Source organism: Mus pahari, chromosome 11 (genome assembly GCF_900095145.1).
Source record: "Mus pahari chromosome 11, PAHARI_EIJ_v1.1, whole genome shotgun sequence".
Taxonomy (NCBI): Eukaryota; Metazoa; Chordata; class Mammalia; order Rodentia; family Muridae; genus Mus; species Mus pahari.
In genome coordinates, this window is record NC_034600.1 from 2,954,534 (window position 1) to 2,981,912 (window position 27,379).

Below are 27,379 nucleotides of genomic sequence, written 5' to 3' on the forward strand. Positions count from 1 at the left end.
AAGGAAAAATCTACCCAAATGAACTTTCATTTCTAAACCTCTATGCTCCAAATGCAAAGGCACCCACATTCATACAAGAAACTTTTCTAAAGCTGAAAGCACACATCGCACCCCATACAATAATAGTGGGAGACTTCAACACCCCACTTTCAGCAATGGACAGATCATGGAAACAGAAACTAAACAGAGACACAGTGAAACTAATAGAAGTTATGAACCAAATGGATCTAACAGATATTTACACACCATTACATCCTAAAGCAAAAGAATATACCTTCTTCTCAGCACCTCATTGTACCTTCTCCAAAACTGTCCATATAACTGGCCACAAAACAGACCTCAACAGATACAAGAAGACTGGAATAATCCCATGCACCCTATTAGATCACCACAGACTAGGGCTGGTCTTAAACACTCAACAAAAACAATGGAAGACACACATATACATGGAAGTTGAACAATGCTCTATTCAATAATAACTTGGCCAAGGAAGAAATAAAGAAATTAAAAGCTTTTTAGAATTTAATAAAAATGAAGGCACATCATACCAAAATTTATGGGACACAATGAAAGCACTGGTAAGAGGAAAACTCATAGCTCTAAGTGCCACCAAAAAGAAACTGAAGAGAAAATACACTACCTACCAGCTTAACTGCACACCTGAAAGCTCTAGAACAAAAAGAAGCAAATACACCCAAGAGGAGTAGACAGCAGGAAATAAGCAAACTCAGGGATGAAATCAACTAAATAGAAACAAAAAGAACTATACAATGAATCAAAAGAACCAGGAGCTGGTTCTTTGAGAAAATCAACAAGATAGGTAAACCCTTAGACTAACCAGAGGGCACAGAGACAGTATCCAAATTAATACAATCAGAAATGAAAAGGGAGACACACAACAAAATATATCTTAAAATAATTATTGTTTGTTGAATAGTAACAGCTGAAAATATTAAAATCTTGGAAATATTGATAATTTTCTCACTGTGCTTGAAATTAGTATTTTCTTAATGTTTAACTTCAAAGAGTTTTTGCTATTTTGAAATTTTTAAAATATACTTACTGATAAGATAATTTCTCTCCTAGAAATACTGATAATCTTTTTTAAGTAAATTGTTAGACAACGTACACATATATATAATGTGTTTTAAATACTCTTTCACTATGTCAGGTGGTATCATATAAGGNCTTTTAAATATATTTCTTAATGATTCATTTTAATATTTTATGCTCTTTTACTATGCTTAATTCCAATAAAATATTTTTTATGTTTTGAAACAATTTAGTATTCAACATTAGATATAGGATCCTCAGTTATGGATAGTATTAAATACTCATTAATGATATTTTTAGGGTATAAAAAGATATGAATATAAAAGTTGAAAAAAAATTATGTAATATTTGATTCTCAAAATACTCCATATTATTAATATGTTTGATGTATAAAATGCATTTAAATAATAAAAAACTTTTAAAAAATGTAACAGAACAATTCTTTGGGTTGATTTTATTTATTTGTGTTGCCCTGATGTTATCAATGTTTAGAGTTCCAGCTGACAAGGTTTATCAACTTACCTCTGACTTGAAGTTTTGAATCAATAAAGTTTCACACACACTTAAAAAGAAAGACTGGCCCGTGGACAAGCCCGTGGGGTTAATATTATGATTGAGGATTGATGTGGGAGTGCCAGCCCACTGTGGGCAGTCCCACCCCTTCACAGGTGGTCCTGGCTATTGTACAAACAAGGAGAAAGATAGTATGCAGCAAATTTTCATGGTCTCTCCTTCAGTTCCTGCCTTCAGGTTCCTGCCTTGAGTTCCAAGTTTTGACTTGCCTGATATTGACTGTGATTGGGGCACATAAGCCAAATAAATCCTTTCTTCCCAGCTGTCATTTTCTTCCTATAATACTCCTCTCAGCTATAAAGAAGAAAACCCAAAGCAATCAGGTTATAGTGGTGTGGCTGAAACTGTCGCAGACGATCCTGGATTCAGACAGCTTCTGGCATGAAAGTCTGATGGGGAAGTATTTCTTTTTCAGTTTAACCCCTTGACATTAATACTCTTGTTTGACAAATTCCTTCTAATTTATATAGAAGTGAAAACAAATTGGATGAAGGATGTTATATAGTTCTGAAGCCAACATTGTCTGAAAAGTTGTGTGTGATCTGGGTTTTCAGGATGATATATTACTGCTTCACTGGATTGCATGGGGGGCCAAAATCTAAAATCTCAAAAATATAAAGCTTAAAGCTTCTAATGGAACATCAAATGTTGTTTTTTAATATGATTTGGTGGCCTGTTGTAATTTTTTTACCATTTGTATTTTACTGGCCTTCAATAATTCATCATAATAAGAGTTCTTAATAACTCATTGTACTCTTCACAACCGCAGAGGAATCTCTCCTGAGAAATTAGTGGATCTCGGATATGCAGCTTGTACTTAATTCAAAGCACATGTTGACATTTTCATGGTTTTGGACTCAGATAATCCAAATTATATCCAATGCAGTGATTCCATGTTTTCTTCCTTTCCTTTCTCTCTTTTTTGCTGAGGAATTCTTATTGAACTGGGTGTTGTGTTCAAATGACAAATGCAGTACCTTTATTAGTATAATTCATCAAGCTCTGATATACTTGAGCTATTTTAGGCGAAGTGAATTTAAATGTCATTATTTTAGTAGGAATACTATGAGAAAATGGAGAGAGACGATGAAGAGTTTATTCGTAGCATCTCGTCTTCCTGTAGGTTCCCTACATTATGACTGTAGTCTTCGTGAATATTGCCCTGTACAGTTACACTCCCTCCCACCTGTTGGAGGGATAGCCTCTGGGCCTCCTAGATTTTTCCATGCGACTCTCTTTGAACAACTGAAGGCCAGTGTGGTTCAAGCTCTCAGGAAAAGTTTCATGGTTTTGCACCAGTGTGTGTGTGTCTGTGTGTGTGTGTGTAGCATAGGCATGCAAAACACTATATGACAAATTTATTCTGTCTCTGGATGGAGATTAGTGATGGATGACATGGAGCCATACCTATTCAAGGTCAAAGTAGAATCAAAATACAAACAAAAGCTCAGTTCACTTATTATCCTCTGAGGATATGCTGTATTCTGTATTCTGTATTCTGCTCAGATCTTGGGGGTGGTTTGTTTAGGGTCATTGCTGTGGTGATTCATGGGCTCCTGAAGATGTTCATCTCTGACCATGCATGTTGAACAAAGTCTAGATTGTCCAGACTCATGTTTTTCCTGTGGTGAGTGACACTTGTTTGTTCCTCTATAACAAGCTTAAGTAGAAGTAACATGTGTTAGTTATCTGTGACTTCCTGAACAATCACCAATAAGTTAAACTCTTGAAACATTTCCTATTTATCAGCTCATAGGTCTCTAGATCTGAAGTCTGGCCTGCTGCCCTGGATTCTCTCTCTAGGGTCATACGAGGCATATGAGGTATTCTCTGGAGAAGGGTATTGTCAGCGTTTGGTCACATATGGCTATAGGGTAGAGAGGTTCCAGCTTCTTATTGGCTGGGGGAGGGGGGAAGGGAAAGTGACATTTTCAGCTACCCAAAGTTTCCCACAGTCTCTGATGGATGTTTCCTATCATCAAAGCCAAAAGCCACATGAACTTTGTTCTATAAAAGCCTCACCTCTCTGACATCTCCTCTGCTAAGAAATGCTGACTGAGTGCTAGAGGTCCATCAGGATATCTCCATCTTCCTTTCTTAAAGTCCACCTACTTGAGACTTTAATTACATATGAGAAAAATCTGTTTACCTCGGTGTCTTCACTGCCTTTTACTGAATGACTGGGAGATGTATAAACTTGGTGTTTTCTCGTTTACATCCTCTCGCTGCTAAATAAATAAATAAATAATAATAATAATAATAATAATAATAATAATAATAATAAAACCATAATGGCCAAAAGCAACCCAGGAGAGAAAGGGTTTATTCATCTTACAGCTTCCAGTCCATCACTGAGGGAAGTCACGCAGAAACTCAAGCAGGAATCTGGAGGCAGGAACTGAAGCACAGGCCAGAGAGGGGTGCTGCTTACTGGGTTGCTCTCCGCGTTTTGCTCAGCCTGCTTTGGTACAGCACACAGGACCACCAGCCTAGTAGTGCACCACCCACAGTGAACTGGGACCTCCTATTCCAGTCATCAATTAGGACAATATTCCACAGGCATGTCTTCGGGCCAATCTGATGGAGGCATTCCATCTTCCCAGATATCCCTGGTTTCTGCTAAGCTGTCAAAGACCAACCAGCATAGCTGGAAAACTATAATCTGGTTAGCCATCTTACACTTGGTTATCAGAAAAACATGAGCCTGTGGTTTTTACGCTCTGTAATTCTTTTATTTAGCACACACTTGCTGGACTCGACTCAGTAATGACTATGAGGCAAAGCCCAAGAGTCTTTTATGAAATGCCCATGCGTATCTCACTGATAAAGGGCACACAGGTCTTGGCTGAGTGATTTTCTACTAGTTACTGAGAATTAAGTACATATCATGAAATGTTGAGTACGTGGTAGGAGTGAAAGCATTTCTCAGTGAACCACTGAGATTCAGTGACAGAGAGAGTGATGAGCAGAAAGTGTTCGAAGTTCAGCTAGTAACTTGAAATGGAAATGTGAGATAAAGAATAAGTGTTGGGAAAAACAATCCATTCAAATTTTACATAGTGTGTTTGTTTTTTCAAGAGAGACTTGGACTATAAATGGCTAGTAGCACTCTTCTGGAGATCTGTGTGGAATCATAACGACAGTCAACCTACCTGGAGAGAATGTGTTAGAAGAACAGCAGAACTCAAGGATAACATTTCATAAAACACATGCATTTTTCTTGATACTTGAGTACTCATGTGTGCTTTGAAGTTATTTTAAGCACCTGTCATTGTGATATTATATTTTCTGCCTTCTCCAACTTTCCACACATATCCGATGTAGTGATTGGCTTCCAGTAGCTACCCAGTGACTGTTTGTTGATAGCTTAATGATAGACTTGTAAATCTACATTCCCCAGATGGTTCCCTATGCCTAACAACTGTGCCAAATCCTTAGGCCAGCGACGATGATGTATTTGAAAGCATTATAAACTCAAAGACACTTTAATAATAAAATTATTATAAATAGTCGTAGAAGCAAATGCAACTAGTCCAGACAAAACAATAGAAAAGTGGTTCCCCAAGGTTTTATATAGTTATAGCCTCTGTTATAAGGCAACGTGAGCCTGGGGAATGCACGCCAACTCCAAGATGGGATAAGTGTATTACAGATTCAGAAAGCGGAGGTTAGTAAGTATTGTCACCCCATAAAGAAGAGAAGCCTTGTAGAGACTGCATGGGATGCTTTCAGTAGTTTCCTCAAAACTGGAACTTGAGCAGGAGCTTTCAAACAAGCTATAAATCCTCATGAGCTCTTGAGATTATTTGTTGTATTCTTGTGATTGCTCCATCACGTATTCTGACGATAAAACAAGAATACTACTCATCTGAAGGTGATTGTCCATGTCTCTCTGTATGGAAACTTCAGGCCCACTGAGAAACCTTTCCCTTAGTCACATGTACCCTTGCCCAGCTCTGAATGAATATGGATACCTCACAGCTCCTCTGAGGACTGTGGACCCACCCTTGGCCAGTCAGGAGGTTTGCCCTACGAAAGCCTTAGTTCATCTGACATCTTCCGTGGTGCATAGCTTTCCTGAAGCTCTTTACTTAACATCTTTAGAGTGGGATCCAACAGGCTTCCTTACCTATATAGACTCTCCTGGAACACATAATACATATTCCTCAATACTTTATATTTTCTTGTATGTTTGTCTCATTTTTTAAACTGATAATTTTATAGCTTTCTTAAAACCCCAGAATACTTGAGAAGAAAACTTAAATTTTGCTTATGAAGCCAGCCTTGTGTTTGAAGGTAGGCATCCAAAGGGTTCTGTTTAGTGAGGGTTCCTATCTATAGAAATGGTTTTAATATGTTGCTTTAAATGAATGTGTAGTCTACGCTGTTTTGAATACTGTGATTTATAACCGAAAACCCAGGCTTGAACTTTCACTCAGTGAATGACAATTGTCTGTGGAAAGAAATGGCCTCCACTCTCCTCTGCCTCATCAATTAAATCAGGAAGCCAGTCCTGTGTTTCGTTTGACCCTGTTACCAGCTACTCCGGACTCTTAATTCCCATCACATGGAGGCTAGTTTCTCTGTGATGTTACTGCCACCAACTGAGGTCAGGCACTCATATCTCATGCCTGATTGTCATTGAAATATGGGCACGAATGACCTGCAAGGGAAAGGGTAGTTAACCACAGAGTCATGGAGACAGTTATGAGATGGGAGTTATCTTCTTCCTTCTTTCCTCCCTCCCTTTTTGCCTCTGCACACATATTCTGGTTCAGATATCCTCCTCAAGCCAATGCATCCACAGAGACAATCATCAAAAGCCAGTCCACAAGGCCGATTACGCAGTACCTTTCCAAATGTTATGGCAGAGAAACAAGCCACACACTGGCTGCTGGGACTATGCAGAGGGTTTTCTGTCTAAGCTGAGAGTTGAGATATGGGCACCTAGGAGGCAATGAAGGAGGTGGCCTCTGTTCCAGAACCAGGCAGTAGCAGAGGACAGAGCATCAAAGGGGAATAGAGATCACCTGGGTATCCATGTGCCTTTCAGGATGACTTGAAGGCTGGCTTCAAGAGAGAGGCATAAGAGAAGACTGGGAAGGAGTACAGGCCAGTGAGCTTTTCTTCTAACTCCAGGGGCATCTAGAAGTGTCTCTTCCCACATAAAATGATAAATGATGAACTATAGGTCACTGAACAGAAAGCACCATGTTTTGTTTCTAGAATGAAGGATAATGAGCATGTAGGCCCATGGAAACACATTTTCAGTCAATGAATGTGTGTGTTGCAACTTCTTGTAATTTTGGAGATTATAATGTGATAGCAGAATTTCTTTCCCTTTCTCCCTCCAAACCCTCAGGCCCTGAGTAGAAATAACTATGTGCATCGTGTCTTCTGTGGGCCTGGAAACAGAACTAGTTATCAGATGTATACATTTGCCTGACCCTCCTTTGGAATTATGTAGGGAGAAAGTGAATTCTACACTAATGTGATCCAGAGTTACATGGTAGAATGTAGAGAATGAATGCGGTCTTAATCACTGGTAGTAACTGGAATGAATCTCACTACCGAGAGACCTTAGTACCTGGTCAGAAAAGTATCCAACACCATTTAGGAAAAAAAAAATTGTTAATTGTACATGGAGACAGGTGAGCAGGCATAAGCTGGGGAAAAAATGGTTGGCTGAGCAGTTTTCACAAGCTGTGTTTTCTATGCAATGGAAACAGGAGAGTTAAGTTCTGAGACTGCCTGAGATGTCATCACACTAGTCCACTCTAATAGTCCCCGAAGACATTTCTCATCTCCACTCCCACACTTCTGGTCCAACTAACCTGCACTCTATCAGACTAATGCTCCCCAAACACCCATTTGATCATGACATTGCCTGGGTCAAACAGTTACAACCTAGACAGCGTTCATCTAACAAATATTTATCATTTGGCAGTCTGGGGTGCAGGGCTACAGCAACGCCAATGGGAACAAGCCATTTTGCACTGCCTGCACAGTGCTCAGAGCATGGACCCCATGCTGGGGCAGAGCAGCATTGCCAGCACTTAACTCAGAGCGTGGCCCGGATGCTGGGCACAGTGCTCAGATTATGGCCCGGATGCTGGGCACAGTGCTCAGATTATGGCCCGGATGCTGGGCACAGTGCTCAGAGCAAGGCCTGGATGCTGGGCACAGTGCTCAGAGCATGGCCAGGATGCTGGGCACAGTGCTCAGAGTGAGAGGCCTGGATGCTGGACACAGTGCTCAGAGCATGGCCAGGATGCTGGGCACAGTGCTCAGAGCGAGGCCCGGATGCTGGGTACTGCACTCAGAGCATGGCCCGGATGCTGGGCACAGTGCTCAGAGTGAGAGGCCTGGATGCTGGACACAGTGCTCAGAGCATGGCCAGGATGCTGGCACAGTGCTCAGAGCGAGGCCTGGATGCTGGGTACTGCGCTCAGAGCATGGCCCGGATGTTGGGCACAGTGCTCAGAGCGTGGCCCGGATGCTGGAGCAGAGCAGCACTATGTCAGTTCCTCTGCTGGGTAACTAAATTTTCTGCTTCTTCCTTTGATTGTATGACAGTGAGCATATGGTTCTTGTGTGTATTTCCCCAAAATAGATTTTTCTTAAGTACCAGTTGGAAATTGTGACTGTCTCTCTCACACTACCCAGAATTCAGCACACACCAAACATGCTTATGGTTTTTGACCTCCAGACAGCATGCCCTCTCATTCAGGATGTTTGTCTGTAGTTCCAGCTATTTTGTGTCTACTTCAAAATTTTCCTTCTCCTCTAGGAAGCTACTCTACCCTTCCTTCCTGATTACAGCCTGGGCAAAAGGGTAAGCCACTGGCTTAGAAATCATTTCCTGGATGTCATTAGATTGCAAAGAGTCTTTGTCACCTGACCAGTCTTCTTACTTCATAGGTTGTTTCTAAATGACCTTAACCTACTATCAAGATTTCAACTAGGTCAAATTGCATCCCAACCTTTGGAGGTTTCATGTAGAGAACAATATAGCAACCAGTAGAATTGGATTCTGCTGTATTAAGCACACTTATCCCATGGCTGAATGTCACAGGTCATACAGATTAAAATATCCCAATATAATATGAAGTTATGTGCACAGTTTGGGGCTAAGAGATTCACATAGAGGTGATTAATCTGCCATCTATGCCTTTATACTCCAAACTTGAAATATATCTTTCTCATAGGATCTCATCTTGGAAGAACGTGAATTCCTTTCTGACTAGCTTCCTCAGTCAGGGTAGAAAATGTATTCCTTGAAGACTGGCAGCCTTTTTGGAGTTTGAACAGTGAGACCAACTTCCTCAAGACATCTGTCAATCAGAAAAGAGCCCTCCCATCAGCTGAGCCTTACACATAGGCACCTCGCAGAGTCAAGTAGAAGCAATCTGCTAACTATTACAAGTCTGGAAGCTATTTCCCTGGTTTTAAGTAGCCAGGATTTGCTGCTAATATAGTCAGAGTCAGCATTACACCCACACTCATAAATGACTTATTTAGAAAGAAGCAAGACATGTTGTGACTTGGCTGTCTTCTCGTTTTTGGAGATAAGGTAAAATTTCCTAGTTACAGAACATGAAAACAAACATATTACAGTGACTTAACATATGTTATAAGTAAATAACTGGTGGGGCACATTCACCCCCTTCTCCCCCTCTGCCTTTTATTATTTCCTTTGAACTAACGCATTCCCCCAGCTGCGAGACATATGTTTTGTGAGCGATGGATCTGGCTCCTTGGGAGTAGCAGTCACAGCATGATTCTCTCTTATCTCCTGCTGAGCATTGCAGTACTGGGTGTACGAGGATATATTAAGATGCCACAGAGGTAGTCTGGTTCTCTGTACTTGGTTCTGTTCTGGACTTGCTGGCTGCCATAGCACAGAGATGGAATCAGTCTTTTCCAGACGACTGGCCATCAAAGAGAAAAGTAGGGCCAGACCTTCCATTCTCTAAAGATTAGAATGTTGTCCTATTGTGGTCAAGCTGTCTACAGAATGTCATCCTACTGTGGTCAAGCTGCCTATAGAATGTTGTCTTACTACCCATAGAAAGCAGAACTTCCTAGTGGAGTTCATCATCTGGTATCCTTGCCCTGGCCTGCTGTGGATATTTCTAGATCCAGCACTTCTGTGCCCAGAAAGTCTAGCAGGCTCTCGCCTTTTCCTACTTCATTCATGAGATATATGCTAAGTGATGTTTGAAGTGGGCAGTTGAATTAATCGTATAACTCACCTTTTGTGGTATGGATCTCCAGTGCTCCCCAAACCATGCTAACATGCTAACAGTCTGTTCACCAGTCCCAGGTACTGTTCGAATGTGGTGGAACTTTTAGGAAGTGGGACTAAGTGAAAGGAAGTGAAGCCATTCCTTGGCGAAATACCTGGCTCGTTCCCTTGCCTTTGCTTTCCATAAGATCAGCAGTGTTTCATACCACATACTCCTGGCTGGCTTCAAAGCCAGGAACCACAGACTGGACCCTCTGAACCCATGAGCCTCAAATAAATGCATAGTCTTTGCAAGTTGAGGTTTTCAGAAACCTTGTCCTGGATGGTTGTTGGATAACAGACTTCCCAAGAGCAGTTCTGATGAAGAAGTCTTTGCTGCAATGTCAATGACAAAAATGCTGGCAGGGCGACTGTGTTACTGCAACAGCAGTGGTGGTTAGATAGACGTAAACCCTTCAACATACAGAGCTGTTAGAAGTGTAACTATTTTGTAACTTGAAATAAATAAAGATCACTATAAATCACTTTTATTAGTTTTTACTTTAACAAGTAAATAGTCTATAGCTTAACAGTTTGGATAAGTTGAAAGGAGCATATAAAATATCATCTTTCTGACACTTCCTTTTAAAGGCAATGCATTTTACATTTTAAACTTATTTTAGTTTTTGTTCAAACTTGCATACGGTGGTTGAGTCACAAAACCTATTCATTCTACTTTATGGATTTTGAATCCACAAATTATTCATCTTTCCCAGGGCAGTAAATGCCAAAAGTAGTATGCATTTAGGATTTGGACTTAAGGAGAAATGGAGAACGAAACATTCCCACACGGGTTCTTCTACTTTTGGTGTCTGCCATTTGGACTGAGTACATGCTAACGTTAATAACCAATCCTGCTGGGTTGCTGTTGGGTCACACCTATTGCTGGCGATCCCAGTTTTCCTTAATTAGAGTGGATAATGGCTCACAGTTAACAGTCATGTCTCCTCAGTCTCTACCTGGCTATCCCAGCTCTCGAGGCTTATCTTGGCTCTGATGGATCCCCGTCTGGAGGAGTTCTGTCCAGGTGGTCTGTGGAGTCCTGGTCATCATCGGTATTACCTGTCAATGTTTTCTCCTGTTGGGACAAAGGACTGCGGAGATGAGTTTCCATTTCTGTTATATCACAGCAATTATATGTACTATGTTCCAGCAAAATGGCTTCCCATCTTCTCTCCTCGTGCACAGGCTTATCACGGTAAACCACTCCTTCCCCATTCCAAGCACTGAATTCTTTGGAAGGAAGTCAGGACGTATAGTAGATAAGTAAGCAGGGACATGTTATGCATTAGAGGTGGGCGTGGACACTGATTGCTTGAAATTATCGTGCATGGAAGGACCCACCACTTGACATTGCCCCTCTCCATTTGCATACTTCTGCAATTATCCATTTCTGTCTGGAAGGACTCTGGAATATTTATCTCATTCTCTGCTCTATGATCTAATTCTGTTGACTTTGATGCTTAGATTACCTAACATTGGCTTCTACATCTTTTTGACCTACCCCTGTCGCTTCGATATTTGTTTACATTTTTACTAACCTTGGGCGTGTATTTTGCTTATGCACCACAGGTTGTTGTAAGCTTAGGCTGTAGCTGGCCACAATCACAGAAGCAATCATTTCCCCAGTCTAAAATAAGGATTTCTCATGCTATTTATATTCAGTACTCTCAACTGGCATAGCAAGATATACATATATATATATATATATATATATATATATATATATATATCACATTAAGGCTCTGCATGCAGTGTATTTTAATTCCCATACAGAAAAATATGTGTGTAAATATTTCTAGGTATAACCACGTATTCTGCATCATGGTGGATATGAACTTTTACTAATATTTTAGAGACTAACGTCCATTACCACACATATAAACCCAGGCTTCTCTGCTTGCTTATCAGCTTCTTTCCTGCCTTCTGCCAGCCATGTACCTAGTTATTCAGTTCTAGTACACAGGTATTGCAGTATCATGCTTGTTAACCTGTAACCTCATGCAGGGAGCATTATCAGTGCTCAACTGCATTGCAGTGCCGTGTCCAAATTCTTTTCTCATTTTCTTAAAACTCCACTTATCTTCAAACTTGTCTGGGATGGAATTTTTTCCCTTATCTCCTTCAGTGAGATTGTTTCATCCATTTGTAATGCAGCTAAATTGCTTCTCCACATGGCCCCTTTAATTTAGGAATCCTCGACCTTCTGAACGATACGTTCAAATATTTTACAGGCGAAGCACTTTTCAGTTTTTGGTGTTACAAATATTTATGAGCATTCACAAAGGCATAGGCCATGAGCCCATGTTGTATCATCATGAATATCAACACTTGACCACGCTAAAATTCCTAAGCGGCAATAATTCACCCCTCTTTCCTCTCTCCCTTTCGCATCTGTGACCTCCTTCACAAGGAGCTCCCCTCCTAGTTTCAGCAGCTTGTGGAGTTTGAATAGTTTCTTGCCTGAGCATTGTTGGCAGGTTTCTGGAGGAAGCAAGGGCAGCTACCCTATGGCTATGACACTGAAGAAAGTGGTGCTCCTCCCCCACAAGCAAGGGGACCTTGATACTGTATTCTTATTTATTTATTTATCTATTTATTTATCTTACATCCAGATCGCAGTCCTCCTTCATCCTCTCCTCCCAGCCCCACCTTCACAAACTTCTGCCCCTATTAACCCTCACCTTCTCTTCAGAGATGGGGAAGCCCTACCTTGGGTACCACCCAGTCTCAGGACATTAAAGTCACAGCAGGACAAAGCACATTGTCTCTCTTTGTGAGGCTACTGTGCTAAGTGTTCTTACATATGAATGACATATGGATTTATTATTTATTTATTTATGTATTTATTTAATGTATGTGAGTGCACTGTAGCTGTCTTCAGACACACCAGAAGAGGACATCAGAACTCATTAGAGATGGTTCTGAGTCACCATGTGTTTGTTGGGAATTGAACTCAGGACCTCTGGAAGAACAGTCAGTGCTCTTAACGGCTGAGCCATCTCTCCAGTCCCCTGGATGCATTCTCTAAGTAAATTCCCACCCACTAATCCCACTCTGCTCCTTGGTGCTAGCAATGGGGGTGGTTTCAATCTCTCACCTTACTCCTAGACTGTCACAGTGGTCTTGACCTATGTCAGTAACCTTGCTTGAAGAAAGACTGCCTTGGTCTCTTTAACATGTCTCAGGGAGATTAGTCGTCCTTTTTATCTTTCTAATATCCGGAGTAGGTTTAGAAATGGAACTTCTCCAGAATAGGACACATATAAACAGGGGGTCTGCCCAACACTACTAGGTTGGTCTGGAGATACTTCCAGAAAAAGAACCAGTTCTCCCCCTTCCTTCCACAGGAAAAAAAATGACATTCCTCTACCCAAAGCTTAGGGATCTTTGCAAAATAGGGAGCAAAGAGAGATTGAAAAGGCCAAAGGGACAGGGAATTTTCTGTGACATTGTGTCTCCTAGGAATTTCAGAATCTATACCCATAAATTCTCACAAACATGACTGCCCAAGCATGAGATGAAGAAAGATAACACCCATAACAAGGTAGATGGGGAAAGTTCATCATGGTTAAACACTTTACAAAGAGCTAACAACAAGTATGGAATGCTGAGAATGGGAGAAATAGTCTTGCCCAGAGAGGAGCACACCAATTGGTTATCCAATACGAAATGTTCAGCTGTGAAAATATAGATACAAGTAAAATTATACAAATTGAGGTGTTATATATATATATATATATATATATCACCTCAATATATATATTATATATATATATATATATATATATATATATATATATATATATATATATATGGAAAGGGGAAGGATGCCAAGAATTAGGAATAAAGAAGCAGGTATTGTGGTTCCAGATGGACAGCTGTTGGTTACCTCCAAGGTATGTCTGCTACTATTGCACCCTTGAGGCACACTAATCACGGTTGTGGTTTATACATCTCACAATAGGAGTGTCAATTGCTTCTCTCCCTTGGAAACTTTCATAGAGCCTTCTGATATTGTGGAAACTAGTCCTCAAGGAGGAGGGATTCATATTGGGTCCAGCTTGGATGTTCTAAGTCCTGTGCCTGAAGTGCATGCTGTCTCTCTCCAGCAACGGGGTCTTACTTTTATGTTTGGGAGGTAACCAAGGGTAACAGTAATAACCTGTATTGTCTCAATAATCTCTTGAACTACCCTAAACAATAGCTAGAAAGGTGATTTTTCATGCCTCGTAGTGGAGTTTGTTAGATCATCTATGCCTCTTGGAGGCAGCATTGTTAGTTAGCCCAAGTGATATAACATTTGTTAAACTATATGTTTGCATGTATACACATGCACTAATATGTACCATATTATCAGGTAAATAATAATATGGTCTTTATGGATTTATAAAATATCCTTAAAAAATATTCTGCAAGACTTCCTTTCCCCTTCCTAAAGAGCCAACCCTTTCCTGCATTTCCTTCTTCATATTGCCTGTATCTTGCTATTCTCCTCTCTACCCCACTCCATTGTCCCTTTGTACTTTCTTGGATTCCCCATGGACCCAGGAATTCTGCAGGTTGTCTAGTTTATAATGGACCAATATGTCTCAACATCAGTGTGCTACTTTTCCTCTGCCTTTAAGGTGACAGTGAAGAATGATGTAGCCGTCATCCCTTTAAATAGTCATGCTACATCAGAGAAGAGTCTGGGTCTGAGGCCCAAAGGAACCAGCTCTCCAGGCAAAGACCTATGAGCTGCGTCGGCCTCTGATGGGGAGGTACTGAGAAACTGAGAAAGCCCACTCTGCCTGCCTGACCTCCACCAGAGGAGGGAAGGAGAAGAGGGGCTGAGGACAAACCAATATGAAAAGGGGATACATCAGAGCCAAAGAACTCAAACTCATCTTCATCAACACGAGTTATGACACAAATTGAAGGGTCTGTTGACTTTGGCCTCTCCTTTGGAAAAGAGTAATTGAGTGAGCCTGTTACTGGTGGTAAGTGGAAACTAGGAAATTCTCAATGGACTGAAGTGTGAGAGGGAGGCCCCGCGCTCGATGATCTGTTGTCTTAGAGACAGCTGGGCCGTGTTAATGTCAATATTCCATTCCATCATCTTCCCAGACCACCCCAGGCTCCTGTTTAATAAGTGTAAGAGCTTAGTTTACAGGTAGAACACTTGTCATTGGGTCAGATCTTCCCATGAATTCTTGGTTCCCTGTTTCCTGAATCCTGGTCTTTGTTTAACAGTGATTTTGTCTTTATTTCACTTTTTATTTTCCTCTTAACACAACTCTTCTATCGTGAAGTTTTGAGTAATCCCTTGGATATTTATTTTATGGACTCATCCATGTGGGAGAATGGGAAGTTCGCCTGACATCACTAATATTTCAGACAGGATGGCCCTTGAATTTAGTTGTTGATCTCCACAATTTTGAGAAATCTATTCATAAAATATTGTAACTTCCTCCATATCCTTGATACACACACACACACAAAAGGATCTTAACAATTTCAGATATGTCTTTCTGAAGGACCTAGAAGTCACACTTTGAAATATAACCATCAGAAAGTCAGCCTCTGAGGGAAGATAGAACTTTGCCAACTCAGGAGGCTTTATTTTACAAAAAATAATTTGTAGAGTCAGGAGTCACTCAATGTTAAGGACTCGCCACACTGCCCACCCTTCCTACTAATACCCCCTCCCCTACCCAGTTCACCCCAGAGTTTAACATCCTCTCTTGCGGAAAATCTAGAGAGAACATCCAGATCAAGCTTGGTTTTCTCCTAGCACAGCTACCTGAGTGGTGTCCCTTGCCTACTCAGCCTTTGCCAGGGCAGACTCCTCTCACTAGGGTACATTTTCTCCTTTCCCAGTCAGATGGGGACAGCATTGTCATCACAGAGCTACAGAACATGAAAGAATAAACTGCAAAAGGTGATGGCTCCAGAAAAACCAAATTATGCATAGCAAGACTCAAAGCCCCTGGTCAGCCATGAGGAGTTCTCCATTTGGTCTACAGCCTTTCAAGGACTATTATGTCCTGAAAGCCACATCTTCACAGGAGGGTTCCCCACCGTCCCCCCCCCCCCAAGATGCCCATCTATTCCGTGGATGACAATTTTTTAAACTACATCTCTTTTACAATGCTTTTGTTTTAGCCAAGCAGCAATGATATGTTCCTTTCTAAGGAGTAGGAGCTTCCAGCCACGGGTCCTTATCTAGACTTCTAGTACCAAGAATGAGTTTCCTCCTGTGGAGCAGGCTTTAAATCCACCCTGCCATTAACATAACTTATGCCACATTAGAACCATGAGAATACTTCCCACATTAATCATTACTGTAGTTCATGGTGTTCACAGCTGTATAAGAGGAATGTGGACTCCCCCACCCCAACCCCCAGCAACGTGTAGAGTACCTTCTGGAGCTGAGAAATCTACGTAGCAGCACGGACGCTTTCCAATCAGTACCAGTCTGATTTCTCTACTGCGATCAAAGTGTCTTCAACCATAGAGTCTTACTAACAATTTCTGGTAGACAACCAAGCATAATGGTTATGGCCTTGTTGTTTTAGGGTTCTCTGAGACACGTTCTGGCCAACAACTAGAAGGGAGTGCCCTGGACTTTGGGGTTGTCAACTGTGGCTTCCAAGAGGACCATTATCCCTCTTGTAGGGTAATCTTATCTAAAATCTTTTTATGTATGCATATTTTTGGAAACATAAAATAGTATGTTTCCATGGGGCTAAAATAGCCATTTCTTAATTTTTTTTTTCATCAAAGATGAGTCCTCTCTTGTTGTCTCCCTTGGGAACCCAGTGACCATGTGGTCACATTAGGCACTCACAGCCAGCAGCATGACTCCAGCCAGAGGGTGTGGGGCTCTTTGTGTCCTCCTAGTGTCCCCTCTCCACATCGCTGATGCACTCCTTCAACTTTCTCTCTGCTTTTCAGTCTGCTGATTGGGAACCATCTTTGACTATGAAACGTTTTCTAGATAGCTCATTCAGCTCTGCATTTCAAGATAAACTGTTAACTCTAACTTTGGGTTCCCTACGTTTTTTAGCAAACAGATCTTGCACACACACACACACACACACACACACACACACTCAGAAGCTGGAGCTAGATCTATCAGTTCTAACATGCCCATTACCAGTATACTTGAAATCATATACTGAAAACCTGCCATGACACTGCGTGAGAGGGTAGCCAGTAAAATATTTGACAATATTCTACATCTCAGTTTTCATTCTGAAGCATCTGCCTGCACTTTATCAGATTAGGTAATGCTGAGGAAGAGCCCGTCCCCGCCTCTCAGTGCGTACCCAAGGGTTTTGTTTCTGGTGAAAGAGTTCTTTGTTAAATCAAATACATTTGTGATTTTTGACCAACAACCGCCTTAATGTGTGGTAATTAGAGGAATCAGCGTAAAAAATTGTGCAGCATGCAATCCAATTTCCCTGGTGTGTGTGAGTGGTTGGAAGTGTATCAAGCAACTTGATTAAATGAATAAAATAGTCCATGTGGGCTATTAATGTTATCAGTGATTTATGCTTAAAGTAGCGAAATACTGTAGATGACTTAGGATGGGTTTTAAAGCTGAATCATGAGTGCCCGTGACTGAGGACACTGGATTGCTTCAGAAACTGTCTCCCCACCAGTGATAAAAGGCAGTCATGTTATCATAGAAGCTAGTAAAACCTACTACCCCATCTCTTTCTGTCTGTCTGTCTGTCTTTTCTAATGGGAAATAAAAGTGAATCAGATTATCAGAGAAAATTACATTTCCAAGCCTTTGCTTTTTAAGTTGAAGGTAATTAACCATTTCCTGATTAGATTTGAGGACCACTCTCCTGGACAGAATACATGCTCAACACTGAAGACTAGTTACAAGTTGAGGAGACCACGTGCCCTATGGGACAATCTGCTACTGATGTCTTGTGAATGGATGTGTGGTTAAGTTTCATTTTAAACATTTATGTTTATGTACATATCTTAGTGCAGCTCTCAGTCTAGGCCAATGAACCCTCCTTTGGCAATTGGAGTGGTCAAAGCAAAGATGGCAATTGTCTAAGTGCTTGTGAGTGTCCCAAACCAGACACATGTCACCCACCCAGAGCCTCAGGGGACATTGTGTAGATGCAGCTGTAAGGGTGGTGGATGCTGAGGGCACACTGATTGTGCGGTGGGGTTCTGTTTGGGGGATATGAGAAGGTCATTGCAATCATGACTATGCAGCCATTGTATATTCATGGAAACTTTATGGGCCCAGAGTGGATGAAAGGGAGGGAAGAAGGAAGGAGAGGAAGGGAAGGAGAGAGGCAGGGGTGGATAGAGGAAAAAGAGAAAGGAAAGAAAATCTGGATACAAGGTTTGGAAGGGGAATAGTTGGAAAGACAAAGGAGAACTATGGGAGAGAACATGAAAGGGTAGTAGAAGGATAAAGTCTATTATACATCAGCTGGAGAGATATCTCAGTGGTTAGGAGCCTGGCAGAAGATCATCTTGTAGAAGATCTGAATTCCACTTCCAGTACCTACAAGGCAGCAGCTCACAAACCATCTGTATCTCCAGGGCAATCTCTATCTATCTATCTATCTATCTATCTATCTATCTATCTATCTATCATCTATCTATCTATCTATCATCTATCTATCTATCTATCATCTATCTATCTATCTTTCTATCTATCTATCATCTATCTATCATCTATCTATCTATCTATCTATCATCTATCTATCTATCATCTATCTATCATCTATCTGTCTGTCTATCTATCTATCATCTATTTATCTATCTATTATCTATCTATCTATCTATCTATCTATCTATCTATCTATCATCTATCCATTTATCTATTACCCATATATCTACATGTCTATATATCTATAGATATTATAGATATGTCCATAAGCACATGTGTAAACACACATATCATATTTTTATCTTCCCATTCATCTGTTGATAGGCAGCTAGACTGGTTCTGCAAACTGGCTATTGGAACAGGGCTTCAGTGCAGATGGGCTTTGTTCCACTGCTTGCTACATTTTGAATCCTCCAGGATACATAGCTGAGTCATCTTTTCAGTTTGTTTGTAACTTAGAATACCCAAAGGTTATTTCTACAGGCCCAGGACTAATTTATCTTTACACCAACAGTGTGCAAGAGTTATTGCTCCCATGTATCCTTGTCAGTGCTTTAATGATGCTCATTGTTTTCTTAATGATAACAATCCAAAGTGCAGTGATATTGAATTCATTGCTTGGTCAGTCCACGTCTTCACTGTTGGCTTCAGACAGGGTCTTACTATGCAAGGCAGACTGGCTTGGAATTTGGCAGACAGCAGGGTAGCCCAGGCTGGCCTCAGATGGACACTGATTCCCGGGAGCATGTGGGATGCTCTGACTAGAGACATTTGTCATCCTGCCTGGTGTGCAGCTTTGATTTGCATCCCCATGGTGGTCGAGAATGTGCACCATCACATCATGTGTGCTGGGTTTCCACACTGGTTCTGTTGCAAGCAGTCCCTCTTATCCATTTGCCCATTTATAATTGGTTTGCTCTGATTTCAGCTTTTAATTTCTTGTGGTCTGTATACATGGTAGATGTGGATGTCACATTAGATGAATAGCTGGTCAAAGCTTTTGTTCCATCCACTAGGCTATTTATTCATATAGGTATATAATTCTTTCTTTTGTTGTTGCATAAACGTTTTAATCTAGCAAAAATCTCATTTGTCAGTTTTCACTGTTTATGTTCCAAGCGACAGATCTAGAAAGCCTTTTTTTTTTTTTTTTTTTTTTTTTGAGGGTCCATAGCAGGACTGAGACCCAGCCAATTTTTTTGGAGCTACCAGACTCTTTTTACCTTTATCAGAAACAGAACACGGTGACAACTGCCAGGATCAATACAGTTGTAGTTACCAGAATACAAGGATATTTGCCAATTTTGCAGGGTACACAAGATTAATGTCTAAGACCAATTGTCATGTCAAGTTTCCATGCTTCCTGGACTGCGGAGGGAACATACAGAGAGGTACAAAGCAACCTGGACTCTTCACTGTCTGAGGGAAGTGCATCCATCTCGCAAGGATTGGAAGACACATTGTGCCCCAGGAGCCATGGACTCTAACCTGAGAAACCTATGGTGAACGCCTCTCAAGGCAGCTAGTCTAAGCCAGCTACAGGGTTACCTGAATTCCTGGATTCAGTTTGGAAATATTTTTATTGAGACTTTTTGCATCTATGTTCAGTAGGGGAATTGATCTGAAATTCTTTTTGTTGGATCTTTACGTGGTTTGGATATCTGGGTACTGTGGGCTCATGAAACAAGTTGGGCAATGGTCTTAGCAAGCCACTCTTACACTTACATCTTGAACCATTTTATATATATATATATATATATATATATATATATATATATATATATATATATATATTCTGGCAATTTCAAGGTTTCATGTCATACAGTGAAGACTTTGATCTGTATGGTAGGTGACATAGTGAGTCTCAGTCTTCTACAGAGGGTATCCAGTTTTTACACTACATTTTTAAAACAACCATCTTTTCCCAAAGATATATGTTCAGTTTTTATTTTACAAATGGGACAGGTATCTTGTTGTCAGTTTATTTCTAGATTCCCAAGTCTGTGGTCTCTTTGCCTGAGTTTTGTTCAGGTAGTAAGATGTTAGTGTTATGGGAGATCAATAATATAATTACTCTCCCCTCTAGAATTGCTTTGATCATATGGAATATTGTGTGTTTCCAAGTGAATCTTAGGATTTTTTTCTATTTCTGTGGAAAACATAATTGGATTTTTTTCTTTTTTTGAGATTACACCAAAGCTGTGGCCCATTCTCAAGAATGTGGCCATTTCCACCGAAAGGGCTCTGCTAATCCATGAACACAGTTTGTGTTCTATCTCCCAGCACCCTCTTCTGATTGTTCTTCAGTGTTTAATTTAGTATTTTACCTCCTAGGCTATATTAATTCCTAGGTGTGTTTGTTTGTTTGTTTGTTTGTTTAATGTGATCCTGTAGATGGGTTTGTATTCCTTGTTTCTGAGTTTTGCTGTTCATATAGAGAGAAGCTACTGGTTTTGTGTACTAATTTGCCTCACAATTATTTGGTAAGAGATGTCCTCTAATGTTTTCTGATGTACAGGTATTTGGGGTCTTTTAAGTACATTAGTGTCACCTGAATGTAGATGTGAGCTGACTTTTTTTTTTTCTTTAATCATGTTCCTATTTTATTCCTTTTTCTTATTCCATCATTTAAATGTGTGTGTGTGACTGTGAAGGAACCTTGAAGATGGGTCATTTCAATCGGGAATAAATGCAATAAAGAATCTCACCCCTGTGAACTCCTCTCTTTGTTGAAGTATGAATATGAGTCATGTCTTGTTGTGAGCCATATCATTTGCCATTACAGGATGGCGCTGGCTTCCACTGCCCTTCTGATAACAATAATTAGATGGCGCTGGCTTCCACTGCCCATCTGATAATAATAATGATTCAGCACAAGTCCTCTTTGCCCAGCCTTATGTTATTGAAGTGATTCTTGCTTTAGCCTATCCCGTGGCAACAGTAAGACACAGAGCACCTGGGCAGTGAACGCTCCAGTATATAGGGCGGCCTTGCTAGTCCTTTAGTGTTCCCCGTAGCATCATGAAAGGCGTTCCTGAATAAAGTGCTGTTGAGAAGGATCTCAGGTGTCGAGTCGTTCTTGCTGGTCAAGGCCGGTCGCGACAATGTCTCTCTTCTGGGGTCACTGTCTCAGGTCCAATGCATTTCTGTCCTTGATGAAGCTGATTGGCCCTGGTGTTCACTCAGCATGTGGAGTGTTCGTCATCACGGAGGGTTTTCCCATAGATGCTTTCTCCTCATGGGCTCAGTTTTCATTGTTACCTGATAATTAAGGTGCTCACTTCCCTTCATACACATACGGTGCCATGAACAGGTTCACTTTGTACTGCTTAGACCTCGCTGGGATTGTGCCAAGTCACAAGGAGGTGATTGCCAGCTCTCTGCCAGCAGGCCCAGGCTGAGAGGAGAGAACCTGGTCCACCTGAGTCTCTCCGGGGCAGAAGCGAGGTGGTGAGTGTCAGATGGTAAGGGTCACAGCTCCTGCTGTCAGGAGAATAACCACCCTGAGCCAGCCAGTTGAAGCAGGAGCTCATTTAACTGTCTCAATCCTTTTATTTATAAAGGCCTGAGAGAGGAGTGGAGGGTTTTGCTGAGGTGGAGAGGAAGGTGACAAGGGTATGGGGTGACTGACAGAGCCAACAAAGTTGTTCTACGAAGTTATTCTCCGTCAGCAGTAGCTGGGCAAAGGGGGGCTTAAGCAGGTCCTGCTGAGTCACTCCAGTACAGAAGTGACTGAGACAGTTTTCAAAATTCGAGCCAGGCTCTGGTTTGTCCGCAAGGCCCAAACCAGGGCCCAAATGGGGCCTAACAGGTGATTCCTCAACAAAAGGTAGTGTACTCATGGCATCAGGTCCTGCAAACTCCCCCAGTTTCCTACAGTACTTGAGCTGCATCAGAAAGATGATCGCCTCGCCACTGGTCTTCCTCTTCCCCTCTTCCTTCTCTCTCCTTTTTCTGTAATGTTCTCTCTTCCTCTTCTTTGTTCTCTGCTTCTTCTTCTTCTTCTTCCCCCCTTTTCCTTTCCTCCTCCTTTAATTGTTCCATTGCACCCTCTCTCCTTTCTTTTCCCTTATCTGCCTTCTCATTCCTTCCTTATCTTTTTCCTCCTCCCCCTCCATCCTCTACCTCCTCTCTTTCTTCTTCTCTTTCAGCCCCTTTTCTTCCTCCAACTTTTCCTCCTCTTCAGTTGCATGCTTCAAACCTTAGCTTCACTCCATGCCCTGTTTAATGAACTAAAGTGGCCTGAAATGATCCATCCAAAGAGGTAGATCTGGTCTCATTAGCTCTTCAGGGAGGATGCTATGCTATTAACAGAGCAGTAGGGTGATGAGGCATGAGGCAGCTTTACACAGTACAGAATCACGGTACTAAAACAAGATTTTTCTCTCTTCCATTTTGGCAATCTTCTGGCCTGATGTGCCAACAGAGGAATCACTCTGAACCTTCTTGGCGTTACCTGCTCCAATTCCAGATGACCATTTTTGCTTGGTTCAAGAGTGAGTCCGGGTCTCATCCAACACACAAGGCCCATCCCTGAACTCCACCCTGTCTCCACAACCCATTTCATTCTGTCAGGCTTCCAGGTAGACACAGCCAGGGATAAGCTTCACTGAGTTGTTGAGAAGAATGTAAGGTCATTCTGCTGTGAGGGTTGATTGAAAGCTGAAGGCTGATGAGCACTCGAGGCATATTTGGTAAATTGAAGCCACTAGACTGGGAGAATGTAAACAACCTTTCAGCTTCATCTTAAATTATTCCAGAAGCATATTCTCACCTATGCCACTACTATGGTCTGAGTGTCTGCTGATCATGGAGTTTGAAAGGAAGCCTCCTTTTCTCATAGGGCTTGTGGATTGTGCTCGGATCGCCTGTGACCCCAAGTATAACATTGGAGTCACGATTACGATGAACCTCTCTATCCATCTGGCAGATTAGACTGACCAGTTTCTAGCTCTGCCAGTACTTACTGCTGCATAAGAAGCGTTTTCATATTCTATGGCATTAGTGCTGCTTCTTCGAAATCGGTGCAATTTTAAGGATGACATCACCATTATTTATGGATACCTAGATACTTCCTATGAGGTTAAGAATATTGCAAGTTCAAAGCCAGTGGAGGTGATAATCCCAAGTGTGGGTAGGGATTTTGATTTCTCCAACTTTAGTGGAGAGTACTGAGCATGGGTTGTGAGTCAACGGAAACTTAATTTTATCCATGATTTATTTCTCCAAAGGATACTTACCATTCATACTCTCCATTTGGGCCACCTATCCTGGCTTCTCCAGAGCTTCTACTATGAAGAGGTAAGAGGAGGAATGTGAACCACACAGGTACTGTGACAAGGAGACAAGGGCTAATGGGTTACAGAACCCAATATCAGTGGACCTTAAGTTATAAACTAGAAGGTGGCCTGGCCTCTTATCAGATCTGTACCAAATCTATGACAGGAGAATAAATGAAGTCCTTGACTCACTTCTTACAAATTAAAACATTTTTGCAAAGCATCACCTCTTTGTGCCAAATATATTACTTTTTGGCAGTGACCAAATGCTTTGTGCTTTCAAATGCAAAAACTCTGGAGTTACTGTGGATGCTCTAAGGTGCCAACTACTTTGGATGATTCTTGGTCATCTCTTAGCCTTGGCCCAAGTGAAGTAGAAATACAGTTGTCATTTCTCCATCACCAAATGAAAAAGAATTGTAAAATTGTGTTTGGGGCCTGAGCGATATTATTCTTTTCCTAGGGACTTATTGAGAGGAGGCTGCACTTGGGGACTTTGTGAGACCAAAGTACTCTTTTGGCTCTTGGCCTCTCAGAAGTCAGAGCACAAAGGAAAAAAATGAAGAGGATCAAATTGTTCCTAAGAACAAGGGGGGTGGAGGAGTACATTTAAAATCAGACTATATGGAGCCAAAATAAATATATCATGTCAATGTGAGGAATGAGGTATTCTTGCTGATAGGAGCATTGTTCTGAAGGTTGGGAATGGAGTTATTGTAGAAGAAAAGAACTTCCTCCAGCATGGTAGATAAGAAAGTTCAATTTGGACCCAGTGTTCCCTTCTCTGCTAAGGAAACATCTTATAGAACAACACAAGTTATGGTATAATGAGGGTGAGGTGGCCTCTCAGTGAGCAGAGCCAAAGTGTGTAACATATGTGGTTCTATTGAGGAATAGCAAGGTCAGCCTCACATGCCTGCAACAATAACAAATAATAATAACAACAACAACACATGCAGAGGAATTTCACTCTTCTAGATGATACCCATTCTGGCTTCTCCAGAGACTCTACTATGAAGAGGTGAGAGGAAGAATGTGAGCCACACAGGTGCTGTGACAAGGAGACAATGGCTAATGGGTCACAGAATCCAATATTAGAGGACCTTAATTTATAAACTAGAAGGTGGCCTGGCCGCTTATCAGATCTGTATCAAATCTATGACAAGAGAACAAATGAAGTCCTTAAGTCACTCCTCACAAATTAAACCATTTTTACAAAACATCATCTCTTTATCTCAAATATATTACATTTTGGCATGACCAAATGCTTTGTGCCTGACAAAACAATGTACTCTGAGAGAGAATCCCCAAGTCCCAGTCTTGCTCTTGGGCACCATCATTGCTCAGTTACATAGTCTCAGTGGCCTGTGATATGAAGATATATGTCCAGTCTCTGTAAACCATAGAAAATCTCTCCCAGGCTTCTGAGGTCAGTAATTTGGTGGCATTCACAAGGCAGAAGAGAGTGAAATGCCATCTCTGTTGGTTGAAGGTTAGGTGGAGGCAGGAACTCTCAAGAGAACACAGAAAGAGACCTACAGAAGAGAGGTGCAAAGAACATTCTCCTACGCAGAACTCCCCATGGAGGGAGCATCCTTGTGTTTCAAAGAATGGGCCAAGAGAGCCCATTATTTAACTGCCCATTCTCAATGGGCATTACAATCTGAAGATCATTAAACTTACTACCATAGAACCTGGTAGATGTGCATTTTGTTGGACTTCCATCTCATCTGCATAGAAAGTTCTTGGAACACATTTTATTATTGTCTTTGCTATGTCCAAGATGATATATAGGCAGAGGGTAAGCCACTTGCCTGCAGTCACCCAGGAAGGGGAAGAACTAAGGTGCCATGTCACCAGTAAATAATAGAATCTGTATCCATGTGACAGGGGAATACATTTTAGACATATTCTTTGTAGTGGAAACAGATTGGATTTATCTTTTACTTTCTGTGTTCTGAGGCTGAAAGGTGGGACTTTTCTGATCTGGAAGGGCTGCCTTCCCATTGATAGAGATGACAAATGACTTGCCAAGAGTCTCACCATTGCACTTTTTCCAAGACAAAGTAGCCAATACAGGGAATAATGCAAGTGCCCCATATCCCACTCCTTCTAAGTCAGTTCTGTATCTGCTGAGTGTCCCTTGGGTGGTACAGTATGCCTCCGGTGTCTAGATTCTCAGTGTAAGCACCCTCCCCGTGATGATTATCTCGCTAACCCTAACCCAAGCTCCGTGGACCATCAGTGCTGGGAACTCACCAACAGCATGTCTGATGGGTTGGTCCACTCTTGTCATTTCTGTGGAAAGCTTCTCTTCGCAAGCGTCTAATGCCTTTGCCAACCATGGAGAGCCTGTGCTCCCGATCCTGCACCGTGTCCACAGAGCTCTGTCCTCCCTGCCTCCACCATCACCACCATGGATCCTCAACTTCCTCCCTAGGTCATAGTTCACTCCATAGGATACTCTTGAAAACATCAGATAGAGCAGCTTGAGAGGTTTCAGGAATCTAGTCGGATCTAGCCAGGGCCAGATGAAAAGCTTGGAAGGGTTAGCCATTTCATAGGCTTCTGCTGGTGGGCCAACTCACATTCCGATTTTTTAATTATTTCATATATGTTCACCTTATCCTCCCTCCAAAACCTCCCCTACTCTTTCTCAAATGCATGACCTCAGTTTCTTTGTTATTGTTACAAACACAGACACTTGTATTTGTGTATAATCAAATATATAAATACAACTTGCCAAGTGCATTTACTGTTGCTTTAATGTATATTTGTTTAGATCTGACCCCCTCAGGATTAGATCACTTATCAAGGGCCTCATCTTTGAGGAAATGGATTCTCTTTTTCTCAACATCCACCGATTGGTTGTAGCAGTTCATCTAGGGGTGGGCTTCTGTTTGTTCCCCCACCCAAATGAGCACATGATTGGTATTGTCATTGTTCAGGTCTTGTTTAAGTGGCCATATTGTTGACATTTCATGGGTACACAGGATCCATGCCAGTCTCCACATGCAGCTCTTCAGAAGCCTATGCATGACAAATGCGTGCTTGGTCTCCTCAGTAGAGCCAACTGGATGGACCTTTCCTCCCATAACCAGCAGCACTGTGGCTTGTTTCCTGCAGCATGTGGAGCGGCCCCTAGGTGTCAGCATTGCACCGACAGGCCAGGTGCTCAAGAAGCCAGGGGTCTTTAGACCTTGCAGAATGTGTGGCCAGTAGGGCAGTATCTCCTGAGGGACAATCCCAGGCTCCATGGGTAGTGATAAAAACCACACCAAAAGTCAAGCCTTCTTTTGGGAAGAATTCCTCCTGAGGAGACAGGCTCTGTGGTGGGATGTGGGGAAGCAAGCTGAGTAGAGAAAGGGAGATTCAAGGGGGATATTAAAAAGATCAGAAATTTAATGTGGAGGAGGCCGAAGAGAAGGAGGAGGAGGAAGAGGAGAAAGAGGAGGAGGAGGAAAAGTTAGGACAGAGAATGACACTGGGGTTTAGAAAGAAGAGGAGGGGCGAGGAGAAAGGGGGAAGGGGAGAGAAGAGAGATGGGAGGGGAGA